Source organism: Hypomesus nipponensis, chromosome 13, assembly GCF_054491055.1.
Source record: "Hypomesus nipponensis isolate SF chromosome 13, ASM5449105v1, whole genome shotgun sequence".
NCBI classification, from domain to species: Eukaryota; Metazoa; Chordata; class Actinopteri; order Osmeriformes; family Osmeridae; genus Hypomesus; species Hypomesus nipponensis.
The window spans coordinates 15,269,028-15,277,665 of NC_140373.1; positions in this window are offsets into that span (position 1 = coordinate 15,269,028).

Genomic DNA, 8,638 nt, shown 5'->3' on the forward strand with positions numbered 1-8,638 from the left:
CGCTCTTTACAGTCATTGGTTAAGACAAAGGCATGCAAATGTTCCATTGCTCTTCTTCATTGGCTCCTTGCATAGACCTGGCGCAGGCGTGTGTGCGTTCGTGTTTGAGTGTGTGTGCCTTTTGACCCCTGTAAGCTTGACCACATGATTCACCCAACACAGATAAGGCCAGACATCTTTTATGGCCTCTCCAGTAAGAGAGTGGTCAGCCCAGGTCACCTTGTTTACATATGCCTCGTTTTCCCCAAAGTTCAGATTTGGGGGTAGGCCTCTCTCTACACACAAGGAATGCTGAACACAGAATTATTCTTATCCAGGATAAATGTGTTACATGTTCAATTTTCCCAACAGAACCCTCAGATTCCGTTTGGGTCTGCTGATGGGTCAGAATGACCCGACGATAACACAAGGGTTAAACAGGCTCTGGACAGGTGGTCAACCTACTTGACACACTCGCGAGATTGGCGAGAAGCACAACCATCCTTTCTGGAAATTGTGTGCTGACCAAGCCCCACTCTCACCCTCATTTCGCTTCCAATCGCAGCTCGCCGTTACGAATATAAATTATTTTTCGGCAGCCATAGTGGTTTTCAACTGGAATCGCCTGATAGCCATGTTGGAGGCAGCCACGTTCGGTAAGTCCTATTTTTACACATTTTAAGCTAGAATCAATGATTGGGTTTGTGAAAGTACACTATTCTTGAATGATGGTGAAGGTTTGAGCACTTTGAGACCTTTAGATCGTGAGTTTGAAGTGACGGAAAACCGAACTCGAAAAGTAGCTAACTTTTTCCCGCTGTGTAATTACTGAATCATGTAGCATCTCGGCGAATTCATCAAAACGGTAGAGGAGGGCAGCTTTTAGGAGAACAAGCGATTCCCCACAGACCTGTCGGCTCAGAATTTTGATTTGGCTTGTGAAAGCCATGTTTTGGTTGCGTCATGTCCATAAGTTCACCATTTCACAGTTCGGTCGACACCAAAAATATCGAGGAGGGCTCCTTTAGGAGGTGTGGGAATTGTGCTTTAAGCCAGATGCTCCGATTATTTTAGTGATTTGTGGAAAACTCGCAAGTGGAGTGAAACTGCGTCCCGGGGGTACATTGTTTTGACAGACAGACAGTGACAGACTCGGCTCGCTCACTGACTGGCAGTGTGCCACTCAGTAGACTCTGGAGCATGAGCCATTTCAACTTTTGTAAATTGTCTCAGTGTAGGCCAAATTTTTTCATAGTCAAACATAAAACAGCACACATATGCAGCAAAAAAAGTTTTATTTTTTGAACAGTAAAGTACAGTCAGCGGGCCTGCTCAACCCATTGCAGCACACAAAGTGATGTTCCCACCACGCTCGGCAGGGACCTCAACAATGGTGCGCTGGCCAATGACATTTCTGCCCTGGGGCCTCCTCTTCACCAGGTTGAATCCAACCTCATCAATGAATATGTATTCATGTAGTCATATAAATCATTAGCTGTGTCATGATCCTGGATCTGCTGGAACAGACAGCATGATAATGCAAGTTACTGTATAGTATGGACACAGATGGGTCAACACAGTGGGGTACAGTGAGACACATTACAGGTGCAATACATGCATGTGTCAGTGCTGAATGTATGGGACTTATAAACTTCTTGTTTCATCCGCATGGCATTCCTGCGGAGAACATGGTACACTGCACAAAGGGTAACGGTCTGGATGTTTCTGAATGTGGCATGGTCATGGTTCTATTTCAGTCCTGCAAAATACAAATACAGTGAGCACAGTGTATTCTATTGATATGCAATGTTTCAGTACACAAGGCAAATTTAATTCATACCTGTTCTCCATTCTAAAGTTTCTAATGATGGCAGCAACTGTGAAGCGGCTGAGATTTGGTTGGATCCTCTGGCCAGCCTCCCTCATGCTCAAACCATGGTTGAGCACATGGTCAACCACAGTGGCCCGAATCTCATTAGAGATCACCGTTCTCCTTCTTCTTTCTCCTCCAACTCCTCCTCCTTGTCATCCTCTTCCTTGTCCTCTTCCTTGTCCTCTTTCTTGTCCTCCTCTCACTATTACCAATCTCCTTCTCTGGCTGTTGATATGTTCTAAGTTCAAAACAGAGGCTCAAGGCCCTTTTTGTGCTGCAGTCCTGATCGCAAATTGCTCACCAGACCTGAGTGTTTAGAGATTTGAATAGTTGTGTGTTGTAGGTTGATGCTTTGAGACTTTACTTGAGAAGTGTGTGCAACTGAATATTGTGTGTAGTGTTTTGACAACAAGGTGATGTGTAATTGACATCAGTGTGTAAACAAGGAAAGTCAGAGTCTAATGCAGATAAGGGAGTGTAAAGTAGTGATAAATTGGGTCGAGCAATTGGTACATGACTTTAAGGTTCTGAAAATTGTGCCAAAGTTTTGCTTTTTGTGTGTTAACAATTGTGAAAAACTGTAAGAGGGTCTTGAGTCCATACGCCACGTTCTGAGTTAATGCATCAAAGATCGGCTAAGATATTACCTCACTTCCCTTTTTCCGGATCAGTTGCGTTACGAAAATCAAAACGCCATGTGATTTATTTTGTAAGGCTTGGTCTGAAGATGACCTGTGCCATAGAGTTCATTGAACTCGTCCTGATCCAGGGAGTCCAATTATGCCTTATTTTGGAAAATGCGGCATATGGTTCATAAGAAACTTGTGTAAACAAACCTTCAACTTTGACCCAGCGGTGGCGCTAGATGGTTGGAATTGGAGACATGAAACTTGTCGAAGTTGATGAGGGGACAGGTCCCAAAGAGTGTGCCAAATTTCATAACTTCTGACCATGTGGTTCTAGGGGCTGCTATAGACTCCCATGGCAGAAGAAGATGTGTAATAATAATAATAACAAATATAGCTGCAAGCAGCGATGCGGGTTCCTCCGCAAAATGGCAAAATATTATAAAAATGTACATTGTAAAAGGTCGAGAGTTGGACAACAAGATAGCAAAACTCCTTCATGTTGGGCCAACTACAATAGGCTGAATGGGGATTTGAACTAATGAGCATAAGGTTACAAGGAAGCCTCTCTATCCTCTCTGCTACACACCAACTGTTGAGAATGTAAAAGTTGAAAGGACAAAGTATTAGCTTTGGGACAAAGGTTAAGAAGCAGTTGACATTTTAAAGTGGAATTGCATGAAATTGCGCATGGTATTTCAAAATGATGTCATCCTGTTTAACCAAACAGATATTCAAATTTAAGACAGGCTAAAAGACTGCGGCTGGATTCAAACCTATTCAACCTTATACTTTGCAGGTCACTGTCCCTGTCCATTGAGTTACTCAGTGTTGAATATTGTCATGTTCAGTTACTGTATAAAAAAGTAAGCTGTTTCTTCTGTGGTAAGAGTTGTTAGATTCAGCCAAAGTTTAAACTACTCAAATTCAATCATATTTTGACATACCAAGGTGAAATTGTTGATAGTACTTCAGAATGATGTCATCTTGAACCCAATAAGGTTTGAAAACCATCAGTCAAAATGATATTTGATTTATTGACACAAAGATATTGAGGCAATGTGTACATTTACATAAATACACCCATTTGAGACATTTTGTATTATATTTCTCATTCCATTTCACCCTATATAAAAATACACCTGCCCGCACACTATCTCAATCCATGCCGTTTACCTACCTCCCAGCGCAAGTCACGTCAAGCAGAAATGCTGTAGCGGACGCATGAGGTTTAGATGATGACCAAAAATCGCCTCCCACTGTCAAACACATTGCTCGCAGCTTTTCATAACCACAGTCGATTTACAATCAGGGTTCATACACATTTTGACCAATGGATTTCCATGACTTTTCCATGCAATTTCAATGACTTTAAACGAAATTTCCATGAACAAACTTTTTGTGAAATCTCGGTGTATAATTTAAAAAGTTTTATTATATGGCAACGACAGTACGAGCTTTCTGATTGGCTAATGGGGAGTCATGCCAGACGCGTATTGCCCATAGAGTTAATATAACTAGAGACAGCTACTTCTGTCTTCCAAGATGGCATCCCCATTCATTTCTATGAAAAGTGCTCAGTGGCGCAGTGAGGCAAGCGAGAGCTCCTAACTGACCGCGCCATCTTTCCAGACCGACTCGTCCGGTCTTGCGCAGAAGCTTGTTCCTAGCTCCGAAACTCATGCATGCTTGCAAGTAGCTGTATACGTCATACTTTGCGACAACCAGTCGCAAGCTTTTGAGCTGGAGCTAAGGCATTGCAGAAAACTGTCAGAATGTGGTAGAAGTCCGATCAAGAAGCAGATAGCCTACATGTGAACTTTACGAAAATCAATGCTATTAGTACTGTAGTATTATGCGTGCAGGGCCTATACGTTGTTCTTTTTGCTTTGTGTTTATAGTTTAACTGCTTATGTATTGTGTCGGATAAATAAACTTTAAACCTGAATATCTGGCTCCGTTGTTGTTCTAGCTTTGCAAAGCAAATTAAGCCTATACCTTTACTATTATAATGATGATGAGTGTTGTTTACAATTACTAGCTTATTGTTAATGCCATCGTTGTGGTGTTAACTGACTTAAAGTTCTAACAATATAACGACCATAACAATATTGACGTTATCAGACATGATTTATTCATCTTTGTCTTTGCCTCAGAATAACATGTCAACAATATATAATGAAGCCGTAACATGCCACGATATTATAACTAATTAGATTAGGCTATAATTACGTTTGTCATGCCATGTGCATAATAGCGTTCATTACAAAATGGTTAAATCTGCTTTAAAATAACTTAAATTAACTCTACAAACAACCGTCATGTATGTGCAACCATTTGTAAAACTACAATAAAGGCAGGCAGCTGTAGATTATCAAATCCTTTCTCTTTGTTCTCATTCAGCTCAGGTAAATCAGCGATTTGCTGATGCTCCCTTTTGTGCTCTTTCATTGTTCGTATCCGCGAGCACGTTTCCAGGCAACTTTTCTTGACGTAAGCAAATAAATGGGCTGCTAGTTTACCCATTTCGGATTGCAAATCTTTGCAAAAATCTGGAAAAATTATTCTATGAAAAAGCTAGTAGTATGAGCCAGGTTCGAGAATCTAACAAAAATTATTGGGGGAGATAGTTTTCGATATGTTGACTGGAGTTAATAGAATAAAAACGACCGGACAAGTCGGGTAGAAAATCGGAAATGCAATACCAACTACATCCACCGGGGCTGTTGCCTCAAGCCGAGAGTCGAGGGGTGGGGGCTATGTATTGCCCTCCTCAGCGGTCAATACGGCTCCGTATTGCCCTCTGACGTCGTCTTCAAAATGAGCGACGAGTCAGCTGCTGAGTTTTACTATCCAGATGATGCGGAAAATATTTGTCATCAAAAGAGAGGATGAAGACTAGACTCTTTTAATCCCTTGTGTCATTATTTTGTGTTGAAATTAAAGCCATTTTAGCAGAACCATGTTGTCTGCTTTCTATCAAAAGTAATGAGTTGCTAGGCAACACATGAAACACAGCATGAGAAGACTTGAGACCTAGCTAAAATTAGCCTAGAGGTATCATTTATTTTCGTTTACCAAATGAAAAGAAGCTAAAAATGCCATATAATAAACTACTTACTAACCTCGACCGTTCGGTCATGCCGGGAAATATCAAACCTCGGCTTTGCCATATCAACCTCGCTATCGCTCGGTCGATACGTTCCAGCGTCAGTTTGATATTTCCCGGCATGACCTCACTCTCGGTTAGTAAGTAGTTAGTATTACACGGCTGTTCGTAATACTGTAGAATGTTCCATTCACTTAAATGGGGCTTCCCAACGTTCTGCGGTGAACAATTTTTCAATATTTGAACTTGGCTATGCATATTTGACCGCCGTCAAGGGAAGTGGCCTTTTTGCCTCGGATTCGCATCTTTCGTAGCACTCCGCAAGCAGTCCGGTAACTTTTCAAAGCCAGCGTACTCCATTGCTTGGCAACGTCAGCTGATTTGAAGCCTAAAGAATGTTCAACGTCTATGAAGTTCAACGTCTTTGGCAAACTATTTTTCTGCCGATCAACACAACGAATGGTAACAAATAAATTGTAAAAAGACACACTGTGTTCAGTTATTTTTTTGGCAAGTAGCTGTGTATAAGCAGCATAATGTATAGAACGCCGGTCATAGTCGGGAAAATAAGCCCCTTCAGCCCTTAAGCCCCTTACCTCCGCAGTTAGGACTTAATCTTTTGTCACAGCATCGGTTAACGACCCCTACTGCTAGGCGTAGCAGTGGACCTCGCTGTGGTGAGAAAGCCGGTTATGGGTGCTGCTGTAGCTTTGATAGCAGCAGCGCTCTGATGTTTGCTACCTTAGGAATGGCTAGTTAATGCCTCCTCTCCCATGATTGAAATGTTGAATGATTTTCCACCACACAACCGACATTTTGCTCGTCCCGGGTCTTTGTTGTAATGTATCTTTCCATTTGCAGCCAAGCATCGTTAAATCTACACTTTCCTGGCATTTTGAAATATCCCTTGCGCTTCTCTGAGTTACTGTTGCTATGGCCATCGAACTTTTCAGTTAGTATGAGAGCGTATGCCTGCTTATATTTTGAACGTATTTCTTTTAAAAGCATGTGAATTATTTAAAACTCAGCGTAAATGAACAACATGAAAATATGATTATAACAACTTTCGATGACTTTTCCAAAACTTTGGGGATTTTATTTTTTTCAAGCACTTTTCCAGGCCTGGAAATAACCATTTTAAAATTCCATGACTTTTCCAGGTTTTCCATGACCGTACGAACCCTGTACAATCAAGAATAGCCTCATTGGCAAAAGGTTTACAGCACAGCCCATGATCAACTCCTTGCGAATATTAATGTACAATTGCCGCCTCTCACTTCCAATTAAACCACACAACATGCACTCCCAGGGTGACCAACAAGAATGTTTTAACTAACAAACAACAATATTACAAACATCTAACTGAACAAACGCAACAACTGAAATCCCTTGCATAGCTGTTGTAACCAAACATTTTCCACAAAGTGTGGCGTTTTTTGACATGCCGCACTGCATGCTGGGTACCCAACAGTGCTGACGCTGATGATTTAGCTGTGCTCCGACTGCGTGATATGATGAGATGCTAGTGACGCGCTAAGGTCTCGGAGTCTCCTGAAATGGAATGCGTCTTTCTGCCTTGAAGCGCATCATCATCAAGACCCCATGTATATGTCAAGATAACATCCAAGCTGACATCCAAGCAGGGCCTGCCCAAGGCATAAGCGAACTAAGCGGCTGCTTAGGGCCCCCGTAGCTGCTAGAGGGCCCCCAATATACACAAAATTAAGTTTAATGTACCGTGTTTCTGCAATTAAACGAAGCTCTCGATTAAACGCCGCACCAAAAATGAACATTGTTTAATAAACGCCGGCCCAAAAATACGGTAGGAGTTGCATGTCCTGAAATACCTAGCTTAGTAGCAGCAAGTCATTAACCTTTAGAGGAGTGAGTTCTAAATATTACCGACGCTGCCTCCAGAGTGAGTTATTTTTTCAAATCGAAAGCTAGCTAGCTTTAGTTAGCTTCCGTTACCTAGCAACCTAGCATAATACTGGTAGCAATTATAGTACCTGCTAGTGTTACTTGTTAGCCTCCTAATTGTTCATTTTGAAACCATACTATAGCGTTTGTCATATAGTTTTTGTCTATCGGAAAAAATTGATTGGAATCTTCAGAATCACATATGTGTGACGGTACTCTGTGGGGCCTGCTTTCAAACGATCACATATACGTGACGCTACTAATTAACGGGTTAATGAACATTCTCTTTTCTTGCACTAGGGGTCCACTGTTGGTTAAATACGTTTCTAATATCACATCAACATACTTTACTTGGCAAATTACTCTAGCTAGCTAGAGGCTAGCTGTTAGGCTGCATTAAAAGGGAAGCTTACGAAAAATAGCCAGAAAACAAATAGCAGTCAAGCCTATTGCTAATGCCTGTCTAGATTATTTATTGGAAGAACTGGAGAAGCAGGTGCTCTTGTGTTATAGCAAGCTAAACTAGTTTACAGGCTGTACTGTAGCTTAGGTAGTAGGCCAGTTGGCGACGCTGAGGGGCCCTTAAATGAATTCTGCTTAAGTTCCCATAAAGCTTGGGCCGGCCCTGTAAATAAGGGTGTATTTTTTATTTTGCACAATACTGTGAACAAATTAGAATTGCAAAGAGCATATGCAGTAAAAATTTGAAACCTTTTACACATTTACCTCCCTTACTCATTTACCTCCCTAAATACAGTAATGTGTAACTTTACTGTATTTTTCAAATGGCTGTGCAAATAGTATATAGTGCTGTCTTGAGCATTTTCAGGTAGTGTCACCAAGATCTGACTTTTTTGCATAGGAAAACATTTACAGAGTAAACTGTCATAATGAAAACATGACAAAGCCATTTGACTATCTTGTTCATAAACAATGGTGTCAGGACTTTTCATCTTGATGACACTGAAACTTTCCTTGACATTAATACTTGCTTTTTAGGAATGAGCTATCCATTTTGAGCAAAGGACACGCTTTTGCAGGTTATCAACTAGGTTTTGCAGTTTGTACTAATTGTTTTGAGAACTGCATTAACTGTTGTGCAAATGAAAATAGTAATAAGAGAAATGCACC